The sequence below is a fragment of the Mytilus galloprovincialis genome, chromosome 6, assembly GCF_965363235.1.
Source record: "Mytilus galloprovincialis chromosome 6, xbMytGall1.hap1.1, whole genome shotgun sequence".
NCBI lineage: Eukaryota > Metazoa > Mollusca > Bivalvia > Mytilida > Mytilidae > Mytilus > Mytilus galloprovincialis.
The window spans coordinates 11,071,574-11,085,631 of NC_134843.1; the positions used below are offsets into that span (position 1 = coordinate 11,071,574).

The 14,058-nt window shown below is 32.2% G+C and overlaps 1 pseudogene; it reads left to right on the forward strand.

The window, feature by feature from the left end:
* Positions 1–14,058, forward strand: part of LOC143078511 (lachesin-like) — a 34,782-nt pseudogene that overhangs the window by 20,035 nt on the left and 689 nt on the right.

The following is a 14,058-nucleotide window of genomic DNA, read 5'->3' on the forward strand; positions in this document are numbered from 1 at the left end:
CAATTTTCAATGTATTTCTATGTGAGTGCTATAAATAATGTCAATTTAGTATACTGTTGGTGCTTTGTTTAGTGTAACTCAAAATTTAGTGCTTTGATTAAATGAATGATTTAACATTGATTATTTACTTGTATAAATTAATGAAAATAATTAGAATTACTGGTGCATTTATGCCATTATCAATTCATATTGTGCATATGGATATTATTTACATACACTTAAATTTATGAAATTATTAAATGAAGTAAAAGATTGTGATATAGATTATTCTTTTTCTTTATTTTCTACAAGAATTACCTGCATTTACCTTGATTCATTAGATCTCATTAGTTAAGTGTTGTTACAAGATAATCCTACAGTATCCCATTGTTAACACAAAAATCCTGGGAACTCCTACATACAATTTTACTATTTTACCTATACAATTCAAAATGTAGGAATAGCCAGAATGAGCCCCCATCAACACCAACAGGTAGTCCACGGAACAACAGAAACATTGAACGACAGCAAGCGCCAATAAACATATGGCCTGTTTATGACTATTCATAACAACAATAAATGTAGTTTTTAATTGCTGACGATGCTGTATGGACTTTGGTCATCGTTGAAGGCCGTACGGTGAACTATAGTTGTTAATTTCTATGTCATTTTGGTGTCTTGAGGAGAGTTGTCTCATTAGCAATAATACCACGTCTTCTTTTTAATATATATAGTTGAAATCTGAAAAATATTTTGTTTATGCAAAATAACCGATAAAATTTAGCAAAACAAAAATGCATCGTTAGAAAAAAGTCGCTGAAGAAGAAAAAATAATTATCCAAAGAAAACTACAGAAAGGTGTAAAGACCTATGATGTCAGGAAGATGTACTTCAGCGGTTTTCGTTTGTTTATGTCTGTCGTGTATGTTTTTCGTAAATTGTGTTTGTTTTTTTAAATAAGGTCATTTGCATTATCTGTCTGCTTTCTATACATTGTTGTAGATCATATGGTTAACATTAATGCGCACATCTATTTCATTTGAGCGTGGGTTGATTCATTTCCAATCATACCACATCTCTTTATGTTTACACACAAAAAATAGTTTATACAGTTTGAGTAATTTTTGTTTATTCTTCGTTGTATGTGAATACTAAAAGTCATGTGATATAGCCGGACACAAAAAAGTTTTACGATAAATGCTGTTGTTTAACCTTGCAATGTTTTTACATTTACTCCATTGTATCAAGATGGTTATACTATAAACTATTCACATTAATATAAGACGTGTCACGGTACTTTTCTATCCCAAATTCATTTTAGTTTTGATGTTATATTTGGTATTCTCATCGAATTTTGTCTAATGCTTAGTTCGTTTCTGTGTGTGTTACATTTTAAAGTTGTGTCGTCGTCTCTTATATTAGATGCGTTTCCCTCAGTTTTGGTTTATGACCCGGATTTTTTTCCTATCGATTTAAGAGTTTTGAACATCGGTAAACTACTGTTGCTTTTACATAATTGTAAAATGCACATCACTGATTAGTACTTTTTAGAAGAAACACAGCTTATACAACTTTATTCTTTCACTTATGGTTTATTGCACATTTTTAGCTTGCGTCTTTGAAAAATAACTGTGTAAAGATATATAAAGGTATAGTATGAGTGCAAATGGGACAACTCTCCATCCAAGTAACATTTTGTAAAAAGTAAAAGTATATATGTCTGATTTTTTAGGTCAATTTGTTGTATATTTTTGTGTTTGATCGCAATTATTGTAACAATTGCCTGTTGTCTTTGCAAAATCATTTCTGTTTCATGATACTTTTTTTTATTGACTTCTCCTTTTTTTTCTATATGTACATTTAAGGTGGTATGGGTGTCTTTCGCCATCTTGGATTGTAAAAAACAGAGAATCTAAGGTCCATATTTTCTATCAAGTTAGCAAAATTTGATGCAGGAATGCAATATTTAATGTGAATTTTCATTTAAAAGAACCAATTTATAAGAATATAACTTAGAAATATTAAATTTTTACAAGTGTAGATTATTTTTGGTTGTTTTTTTAATATTTTCAAATTGGCATTTTAAGGGGAGGTAACTCTAAAACAGTGCATTTTCTGAAGGACTCTACATGAAATTTTCCTATTTTGTCTTTTAGCCGGAAAAAACGTACGGTGACCCTATCTTTTCTTTTGATATTCTAAAAGCATTGTCTGAAAGCTATCTTTTTCTAATGTATTATACAATTCTATCATTTTGTTTAGTTTCTATTCACAAAATGGTGCTTTTTCCTGTATAATCCATACAAAATTTGTCATTTTGTCACAACCTGTAGCTTGAGAAAATGCACGGTGACCTATCATTTTTATAACATTTTTGAACATGTATCAATAGATACTACATTTTGACAAAGTATGAACAAATTCTATCATTTTTATTTTAGACTCCCATACCACCTTAAATGACCATTTAAGCTATTACGCTGTATGGTAAATACATGTATTGTTAGTAGCTGTTTGTAGTCATTTTCCGGCGCAGATATCATATCCGTTCCGTTCAATAATTCTTATTATTCATAGCAATATAATATTTCCTACAGAAAGTAACCAAAAGTAAGAGTGCAATAAATTCAAATACTGCACTATTGCAAGTAATCTTCAAAATTCATGACGTCATCAACAACAAAATCTTATGAACGTGAATTTAAAAAAAAGTATGATATCAATACTAATTTTGTAGAATTTTATAGTATTTTAAGTGCGATTCCAAAGATATTGGAAAGTATAACAGAAGGTAATTAAAAACTGGAAACTGTTTTTTTTTCTCAATAAATTACTAGATAAAGTAAAAAAAAGTACCAACATCTTGTAAATTGTTCTAAACATTATTTTCGGAGGATAATAAAATATTATCTTTATCTTCCCGTGAAAAATGGGAAAGAGATTTAAATATGCAGATTGAGGATTGGAATGCTATTTTTCCCATGCCCTTCAATATAACCAGAAACTCTTTTTTTCGCAAAACTTTCAATTTAAAATTGTTTATAGGATTCTACCATGTAATTAATTTTTGTTGAAATGTTAATTAAAAGAAACTAAACTTTGTACTTTTTGTTCTGAAATGAAATATTTTTTACAATTTTTGGGAATGTTATGCATCACAAAACTTCTGCCTATCTGTTATAGATTGGATTAAAAATTATGACATTCTCCTGCCTTTCAGTGCAAGAGAAGTCATTTTAGGTGTGTCTGAGGATTTTGTTAACAGTAAAACAGTTAATAATATTTTGTTGTTATTCAAATATTATATATACTAATGTAGATGTAAGAACATATCCCTCATAAAATATTGTGGGGTAGAATATTTAAAATATAAGATTGATATAGAAAAATAAACTGTATGTTTCTTAACCCTTGTACAAAAATGGATAAGAAATTGCATTTGTTAGTAGCAGCTTTTATTTAATTTATTGATTAATTAACAAAATCGTTTTGTTATATTTATATCTTTATCTTCTTAAAATCCATATGAATTAATTGATTTATCCAGTATTACTTTATTTTTAAAATGTGTATCGAATACTGAAGTATGTAATTTCATATGTTTCATCATTAAAAATAAAATAATAACAAAAATAACAACAAAATCTTATTTTAAACCTATTTCTGATATCAAATATTATATTTTTCTATACAATAAAAGGGTTATTGCATGAATATTTGGGAATATTGTCCCTCGTGGAATATATATAACACTCGCAAGCTCGTGCAATATAAAATTCTACTCGGGACAATATTTTCAAATATTCATGCAATAATCGTTAACACTACACTCAATATCAAATTCAGTATTACGGAGCATGTATTGAACGGATATGAACTCAACATCGAAATTTGGTTTGTTGTATGTAACAGTGTTTTCATTAAAACTTCAAAGCACCTGATTTAAAAGTCATTTATTTTTGTTATTGAATTGATAGTACATTTTCAGCTTTAATAAACATGTTATACAACACAATTTTCAGTTGCTCCTACTATAAAAGATGACAATGTTACCAGTATAACTGTCCAGGAAGGACAAAATATCACACTGACTTGTGAAGCTAATGGAAATCCTGCACCAAATATAACATGGAAAAGAGGAGATGGATTCCCCCTCCCTAATGGTGGATTCCAGCAAAGGGTAAGGAAAAACAAAAATATAATTGGTTATCATGCCAGCTGCCCTACAGTTTTTGGCAAGTGTAGACAAAGAAAAAAAAGACGTATTTTATGGTGATATCAGAAAGATAAAACGATTAAGGATAAAGTGGTACAAAAAATACAACAGGCTTCACGTATGTTGTGTGCCTAAATTTATAGAATTATTTTAGGATTTTTTCCCGTTTTGTTCAAATTTATGATCAAATTTTAGCAAAATTACCAAACAATTTTACAGTTTTATGTTATGATCTGTTTTATAGACTGTTGTTTGGTTTTCACATGTTGTTTTGTTGGACATGCAATTTTCCAAGAATTTCCTATAGATATCATCAACTTCTATACTACAGTAGCTTTTAAAGCTGTTACACTCAAAATAATGACAGAGTATACAATATTATATGTATTCTATTACAAATTAATGTCGTACATACAATGTTTATCCTAATTTTGTATGTTTCCATTTATTTTATCATTATGAGTTGTGTTCTGCTTTAAAGACAATATCTTAACTTAGAAATAATTAAGACATAGCACTTTAAATTGCAATCAGCCGTCAATTTTTTAATCATTCATTGTCCGTAACGGGAAAATACGCAGCGTTGATATCCGATGTGACACCATACAGGACCATTATTATCACTCTAGTTTATTTTACCAACTACAGTCTAGTACTTACAACCTACAACTACCGTTAACGCCATGTGTCGCATAGGGCGCGAATGATTTCGCGTTTCTGTAACTTTTAAGTTTTTTTTTTATAAGGATAGGTTGTTGACCTATAACTCAATCCCCAAACTGGAAAACCAGAGAATCTTTACTCGAGGTTCCTGTCCTATAGATTCATTGCCGACCAAGGCTGACGAGTCAAATCTACCCGGAATTTTATATCAGAGTTTTCTTCTCCTATATGAATTGCCCTCTAAGGCTGTAGACGTTCATCTAGCCGGCTATTCACCCATAGCTGGTGTTGGAAGGTTGATGAGTTCTAGGATGTATCCACACGCCGGTGGGCCTTCACACTTCATCTCTAGGGCCCTTGCTACTCTGAGATCCTCTTCAGTTAGGCATTGGACACAAGATCCTAGTAAAGATATATTTGGTATTTTTAAAAACGATAATTCGAGCGTCACGGTTGATGTGCCTTTAAAATACGAACGTGCCGATTTAAAATTTCACACAAAAGCACTCAAAGTATAAATTTGGACAGTTAGTTGCTTACCGTTCTACATTATCTACGTAAAATTGCTTAGGTTGATCTGGATTTTTGTGTCATAAGACACATTCGTGTTTTATTTATATCATAAGACACATTCGTGTTTTATTTATATCATAAGACACATTCGTGTTTTATTTATATCATAAGACACATTCGTGTTTTATTTATATCATAAGACAATAGTGATTTGGACAATGTATAGAACTAAACAGCAATAACAACAGGATAATAGAACAGTAATCTGCTTCGAAAATATGAAATAAAGCCACATGTCATTCTATTATAACAGGGTGGTATTTACAAGATTTACCTTATCAATGCCACAGATCGTGGACAGTTTATTTGTATCGCTGACAATAATGTTAAACCTCCAGCATCCTACACAGTACAGCTTGAAGTCAGGTTCTCTCCTTACTGTACAGCTGTCCAGGATACTGTAGGTCAGGCACAGAATCGGAGGTTTCATGCAAAACTAGAGTGCTTAGTAGCTGGTAAGCTGTTAGAATTAAATCTACCGTAAGACGTTCATTTTTTCTACATAAGACTCATCAGTGACGCTCATATAAAAATATTTTTAAAGCCAAACAAGAACGAAGTTGAAGAGTTTTGAGGATCCATAATTCCCAAAAATTGTGCCAAATACAGCTATGGTAATCTATTCCTGGGATAATAAAATCCTTAGTTCATCGACAATTCAAAGTTTAGTATACAGGTAATTTATAAAAATGACCACATTATTGATATTCATGTCAACATCGAAGTGCTGACTACTGAGCTGGTGATACCTTCGGGGACGAAACGTCAACCAGCAGTGGCAATGAACCAGTGGTGTAAATAGTTATCAAAAGTACCAGGATTATAATTTAGTACGCCAGACTCGCGTTCAATTATAAGCCTGGTATATATATCATAATCATAATAGGTTATTTTCCTACTTTTGTATATGAAATTTTTGATGCCTTCTGTTATATAATTGACTCCTTTAAAACACCAACACAAGTGTTCAGAAAATAAGATCTTATTAAATGCATGCTATTCAATTAAATGAAATTCTATGCGGCTGTCTTAAGAGAAAGAGAAAGCTAGTAATACAGCCAAGTCAAATTCATAATTCAAAAACACATACCGAAATGTCAAAACCAAATGAGTGATGTGACAGCTATTTTCCATTTTTGTGATAAGTCAACGCATTTCTTTAGCGTACGGTAGTTTTGTTATTTTACTTTATTTCTATGAGCATAAATGTTTCAATTTAATAAAAAGATAGAAAACTGCCTTTAATGTTGAATCCCTGTCCACCATGTGATGTATGCTTAAACGAAACTAAAATACTATTTTTAATATTTAATAAAAAACCAGAAAGATAAAAGATCATAACAGTTATCAAGGTACCAGGATTATAATTTAATACGCCAGACACCCGTTTCGTTTACATACGTCTCATCAGTGACGCTCAGATCTTAATAGTTTTAAAGCCAAAAAAGTACAAAGTTGAAGATTCCAAAAAAAATGTGATAAATACAGCTAAGGTAGTCTATTCCTGGGATACAACATTCTTGGTTTATAAGCTTCTTTAAAAGAGGGACGAAAGATACCAAAGGGACAGTCAAACTCATCAATCTAAAATAAACGGACAACGCCATGGCTAAAATTGAAAAAGACAAACAGACACACATAAGTAGACATGACACAACATAGAAAACTAAATAATAAACATCACGAAAACAACCAAAAAACTAAGGGTGATATCAGGTGCTCCGGAAGGGTAAGCAGATCCTGCTCCACATGTGGCAACCTATATATTTTTTAAAATAAGCATGCTGCAATATTCAGTTGTTACATGTATAAGCAGCTATCTACTAGTAATTCATTTTGTTTACTTATTTGTTTTTGGATCAAATATTCCTTAGGCCACACATAAAGCTTGCGTCACCTTGAACTAATGTACAAGTTTCAGTTTTGGTTAATGTAAGCGGAGCAACTTTCATAACGTATGTTTGTAATGATGATTTTTTTTATATGTGACATCATGATAACAATCCAAAGAATATGCCGTTTATTTTTCTGGTAACATGTGATATTGAAACCCCCAGTTTTAGGTGGGTTTGTGTTGCTTAGTCTTTAGTGTTATACGTTGTGTCTCCTGAACTATTTTTGTCTTTTTTTTGTAGCAGTGGCATTGTCAGTTTTTTTAAAACTATGACTTTGACTGACCCTCTGCTTTCTTTCGCCTCTTTTAAAATCATTTGATTAAAAATATTTTTCCCTTAAAAATGGAATATTATACAAGATTGACATATCACAAAGCATTGTTTATTGCATAAATATTAATTTAAACTTGTTTTGTATATTTTGATAATTTCTTATAAAAATAAGCGATGAATGAGCACTACAATTGGTTCTCAAGTTGCAAATATCTAAAAGAATATCGAAAGGATTTAAGTACTATATGCCGTTTTGAAAAATAAATGTATAATTTATTTTATTAGCTAATCCTAGAGCAGAAGTTATATGGTATAAAGAAAACAAAGCAACACAACAAAAAGAACAAATTCAGGACAATGACAAATACAGATTAGAACAACAAGATGATCAGAGATTGAAAGCTGATGAGAAATGGTACAATCTTGAAATAAAAAATGTACAAGGAAATGATTATGGAGCTTATTATTGTACAGGGAAAAATGAACACGGAGAAAATCAAGCTCAATTTCAACTTTTTGGTATGTACATAGTATATATCATTAGTTATCGTGTTGACAATTGTCTGCTATATGTCATTGTCTAGGATTTATTTAGTTTTGTGTATCATAGATATTTATGAGGAATATTCTTACAAAGGAAAAAAGTGAAGAGGACGCTGGTATGTTAAGAAATTCGTTCAAAGTGTGTTGGCAATCAAACATGTACCAAAATTCATCAATTTTATAGTATGCTTTTTCCAGTCTCTAACTTTTTAAAACATTTGTAAGCTAAAGCATGACAATACCATAAATGAAGAACAAACCATCAACCCCTGATTTACAGACCCCTTACTTGAGACAGGTTGATAACAAATATGGTTGAATTAAGGCGAGGTGTTCGTTGTTGCGAGCCTCTAGAGATAATCATTTTAATTACATATGCAGTCTATCATGAACACAGACAAGTATTCATGTACTATTTCAAAACTTTAAAGACATAATCAGGACTACTCCAATCAGAAATCTTAGTATCTTATTGTGTGTTAGTCTGCATCTTTGACATTTTTTTGATTTGCCGCTAGTATTTATTCAAATAGAAAGTAAAAAAAAAACTTTAAACCAGTAACAATTCTGCTTCTAGTCGTATTATTTTAATCAAACTAGAATTAACACAATAATTTAGTAAAATCATAGTTTTGAATGAAATTCACAATGTAGTAAACAGTTAACTTGTAAGTAACGATTAATTGTCCGTAAATTTCATGTAAAATTATGTGCTGAACTATAAAGACGGTGGCATGTCCCGTTTCATTTAATGCAAATTAAAGTTTTAGGATGATTTATGTTTGTGTGAAAATAATAACGATTCTAAGGGGTAAATTACCAAGAGTGTAACATCCTATAACATGTATAAGTGGAAGAACAAAGCCAACAGAAAGAGGAAAAACGAACATAAAAAATCAGGTTCCGTCTTTTAAAAATTACACAGAAACTGAGAATTGAGCACCATGACAGTTCTCATGGTGCATAAAATAAACACGTGTCTTCTATTCTGTCCTCAATTGGTTTGGAAAATAAAATTTAAATTTAGAAAAATGGTTGAAACTGAAACTGCACTTAGTTTAAACATATTTTATTGTTAATAAACGACAAATGGATTAAACTTAATTTTTTCACATGTATGATAACAATAGAACATGTTTTTTTCTTGATCAAATTCCAATTTCGCAAGGATAGCGAAATATGTATTTTTTGTTGTGCTATCATTCAGAAAAAGAAAACACAATTTTGAAGTAATTTTTCTTCTCAAGTCTCAAAATTGAATATTATTATAAAATTATTTAGTTCAAGTTGTAAGGACTCCCGGAGAAGGGAGAGGGTGGAAATAATGTGTTTATGTCGGACCATTTATAAATGACTAAACGTTATGGATTTTTCTCATGGTTGTATGCTTTTATGCTGCCTGTTATATTGCTAAAATATATCCACTTCATTCAATAAGCTAGCTCGGGTGTCAAAACGTTTAGGTGATAAATATGCGTAAGCTTCTGTTAAAGATTTCCTGGTCAAAGTAATTTCAAAATTCAATATAATATAACTGATCTTGTTTTTCTGTAATAAAACATTGACATTAACGACATTAAGGGTTTTAATTTTGTGAAGGGAAAGAAACATTTAACGATAGAATTGTCTTATATTCGATGACATAACTGCTTTTCGTTAATTACTTCTAAATAAAATTGAGAAAGGAAATGGTGAATATGTCAAAGCGACAACCACCCGACCATAGTGCGAGAGTTTATGAGATCTCAACCCTCCCCTATACCTCTAGCCAATGTAGAAAAGTAAAAGCATAACAATACGCACATTAAAATTCAGTTCAAGAGAAGTCCGAGTCCGATGTCAAAAGATGTAACAAAAGAAAATAAATAAAATGACAATAATACATAAATAACAACAGACTACTAGCAGTTAACTGACATGCCAGCTCCAGACCTCAATTACACTGATTGAAAGATTATGTCTTCATCATATGAATATCAGGCACAATCCCTCCCGTTAGGGGTTTAGTATCATACTATCATAGAATATATGAGAAGAACATAACCCGTGTCATGCCAACAACTGTTTTTTTTTCAGAAATAAATGTGTTTAGTTCCGATGCAAAGACCCTATCAGTGAATCAATATTAAAGCCAAAATATGCAATTTTTAATGACCTGACAACAGTATCGTAACTATATCCCTTTTTAATAAGTCTATTTAAAGGTTTTATTAGTTTCTTAGGAGAATACTGACATTTTTGTGCTTTATAAAGAATATTTCCATAAAAAATTGGATGTGAAATACCTGAACGTATAAGATGTCTGCATGTTGAGTTATATTTACGAATTATTTTTTTATACCTTATAAAACATTTTTAACTGAAAACGTATTGTTTGCAACATGTCCAAAAAAGACCCTCAGAAAAAGTACACACGCTAGATCTTCCCTGAACTGTGGCATATGGTTGTCCAATCTGCATTCATAGCACATCTCCTTATATTTTATATCGCATTTCAAACTCAATTCATTCACATTAGATACAGGCACACTACGCAATGTATACTAGTATATCATTACATTAATATGAGCAATGTCCTTGTCAACTTCCAAGACAAGGTTGTCAGTTATTCGAACTTTCCCGAAGTCCCGATTGCTGATTTTATGAGCTTCGGTGTTTGCTTGGAAGTAGTCTAGTTACATTACACTGGCAAACTATAATGCAATTACACTAGAAACATTTTTAGCATCATACTGGATTGATACATTCTCATAATATCGCCATTGGTGCATTCTTATATCTTACACCAGTACGTTTATGGCATATAATTATATACAAAGCTTTAGAATTACTAGAATTACACTAGAATACGACAATAGCATTGCAATATTCCCAATGGTAAGGCACAATGATTTATGCAACGGAAAGTTATATATATGAAAAAAATCCGATCTGTTTTTTTGTTGTTGAAATACACAGTCAGGTTCATATAAGTACCTTGTTATAGCCATTCACACGAAAATATGTAATTGCAGAGCTCTCTTTTTTTCGGAGTCGAACATGTGGATATTTAACAATTAATGTTACAAGAAATAATTTCTTTGTTACTGAATCTCCAGTACTTTGTCGTTTAGTTAAAGAAAATAGAAAGCGATCGGAAAGGAATTGTTCATGTAGATTTGTATCAAGTGCACGTGTACGAACTTGACAAGTAGAATATAGGTTTTGTATGCACTACCTCGAATAGCGCCGAAAAAGGTGGTCATGGAAAAACGCGATCCGAATATTATAACCGAATGATTTAATATCATTAGAATCGTTATGACAGTGTGCTGATATGGAAAACTCGATATGTGATTAACGATCATTAGGACAAATTATGCATGTTAACATTTATAAAAAAAAGTGGAACCCTGGTCAAAACAATAGAATTTCATTGCTTTTGAGTGATACCGTTTTAGAAACTGTAACGAAAATCGGTCATAGCTTATTTATTTTTATGTGAAATACCAGTTGTCTTTCTCTATTAATTGTGTTTCTATATGTTTGTAAGTTTCTCCATAGTTGGAGCACCATCTTTTACTTAAAACACCCCTAAAGTTGGTATAATCTTGATTTTCACCCCTTCGAGTATAATGGACCGTTCCATATGGTAGTATATAAGCCAGCTCAAGACAGAGAAACTTGGTCGTGTTTGAAGTATTCGTACTGATCATAGCTAAAAACAACTCACTAACTTCGTGGACAAACATAATGGAAATTCCAGATGATTTGAATGCCTTACTAGCAGCCATTAAGCTAACTGGAAAAGAACCTACCAGGTGTCAGTACAGCTCATGTGGAACAAGACAAAGGCTAAGGAACCAGAGGCACCCTCTAGTAAATCCGAGCAGGCCCTGAAGAGTAAGCCACCCTCCACCAGGAGAAGAGACGCAAAGCGCTTTGACCAGTGGAAGGCAACAAAAACAGCCGAGGTACCTGTTGACAAAGTCCAACAAACCACCACCACACAAACAGAGACAAGAGACAGCGTTGTTGGGCCTGTACTAACACCAACGAAGTACAAGGTTGAACCAGTTGGGGTTGTAGTCAATAGGGATATTTTCACCAGTCCCTACAACCCCAACAAGGCCTGCCACCGCCTGGTATGTTATACCTCCACCAATGACAGAGGCAAGCGCAGTAGGATCGACTTTGAAGATGGGTTCGACATCGACCACCCAGACCTACTGCTCACACCACCACACACATCGCCCGTCATCACTGATCAATCCAAAGAGGCAATTCAATCAGCCATACAAGCAGCAAGACCCGATACTCCGTACCAGCAACACCAACGCAGTCAGAGTAAAATGAAGGCAAAAAGACCGACAGACTCCAGTCTTTAGAATAGGTTTCTACAGTCCGCGATATCCATACAGGATAGTCGGACTCTAAACACCCACACATCATCATCAGAAACTTGGTCAGTTATATGTGGACTGTTGAAGTGAAAAAATCAGGATTAAATATTCCAACTGGTAAGTAGAGTGAATTAATTGATTCCAAAGGATATATCAATAGTGTTCGGATTTATATGTGGATATTGCAATAGTGATTGTGATACAATGTATAAAGTGAATCTGATATAAATATATAAGTGGTTATTGTATTAATGAGAATACAAGGTGTATACTTGCTGGTGTTGCAAGTTGTACTATGAGGAAGTGTGAATACTTCATAGATTTGACTTAGTGAGAATACAAGGTGTTTACTTGCTGGTGTTGCAAGTTGTAATATCGTGGAGGTGTATAAGTGAAAGTGCACTGTGTTAAACCTCACCAGTTGGATAATATTTATTGTGTGAGAACTCAAAAGGATAGATAGTGCGTGAGTTCAGCTGTGTGTATATATATACATTCCTTGTGAGTTGAAACGTTGTGCAAGTGTAATTGTGTCATTGTGTTATTGTGGTTAGTTGCAGACTAACAAGGTGATACTACATATTGTTGGACGTTGTAAATAGAAGTTGAATATATGTAATTTTGTGTTCATACGTTTTGTGTAATACTAACTTGATGCATGTTGCAAAGTAATCTGTTGGTGACATGGTGTAATAAAGGGCCGTATGCATGTTGCATAATAATCTGTTAGTGACATTGTGAATAAATCGGTCTGATACATGTTGTATAGTGAATGCATAGTGACATTGTATATATATATATTCTGTTATGAAACATTGTGTTTGTGCATTGTGATTGAGGTACTTCACCCGGCATTTTGATTTATGTGCATTGTGCTGTGTATATAGTTTTTGTTATGAATCAATGTAAGGATGTGTTAATTGTTTTGAATAGGACAACTGGTTGTGGACAAAAATTGAGTTGAACACTTGAAATCCTGATTTATTCGGTTACACGTTACAAAACTATTGACATAAATTTTCTTTGTCATCAAATAAAAAAATGGGTGTCTTTCGCCTCAATTTTTCGTAAAAATAATTAAGAACTTGGAATAAATCATTCCAATAATTGCCGGACCAATGTATGGTATGGATATGCAAATGCAGACTATCATACAGAAAATAGCCTATATTACGTACATTAAAAAAAATCTTGATGTTCATTTATCCCAAATATGAAGGCTATTTCAATCCTTAGCTATACAGAAATGCATTTAATTGCACACTAGCTCTCATACTTGAAAAAATCTACAGGGGCCAAAATGCGAAACTACACACCAAACTGTGAAGTGCTACCTCACGATTTGTGTTACGATACTGTACGGCACTGTGCAATGGGGATTATAGAGTAACATTTCAGTAGAAATCAATAACCTCGTCGAATATTTTCTAATTTTGCGCTAAAACTTCAACTTAAAGAGGATATAGATTGAAACTAGCACGGTTGCCAAGGACTTTCTTTGCACCAATTGATTCGTCTTTTTTGTCCTGCTTTT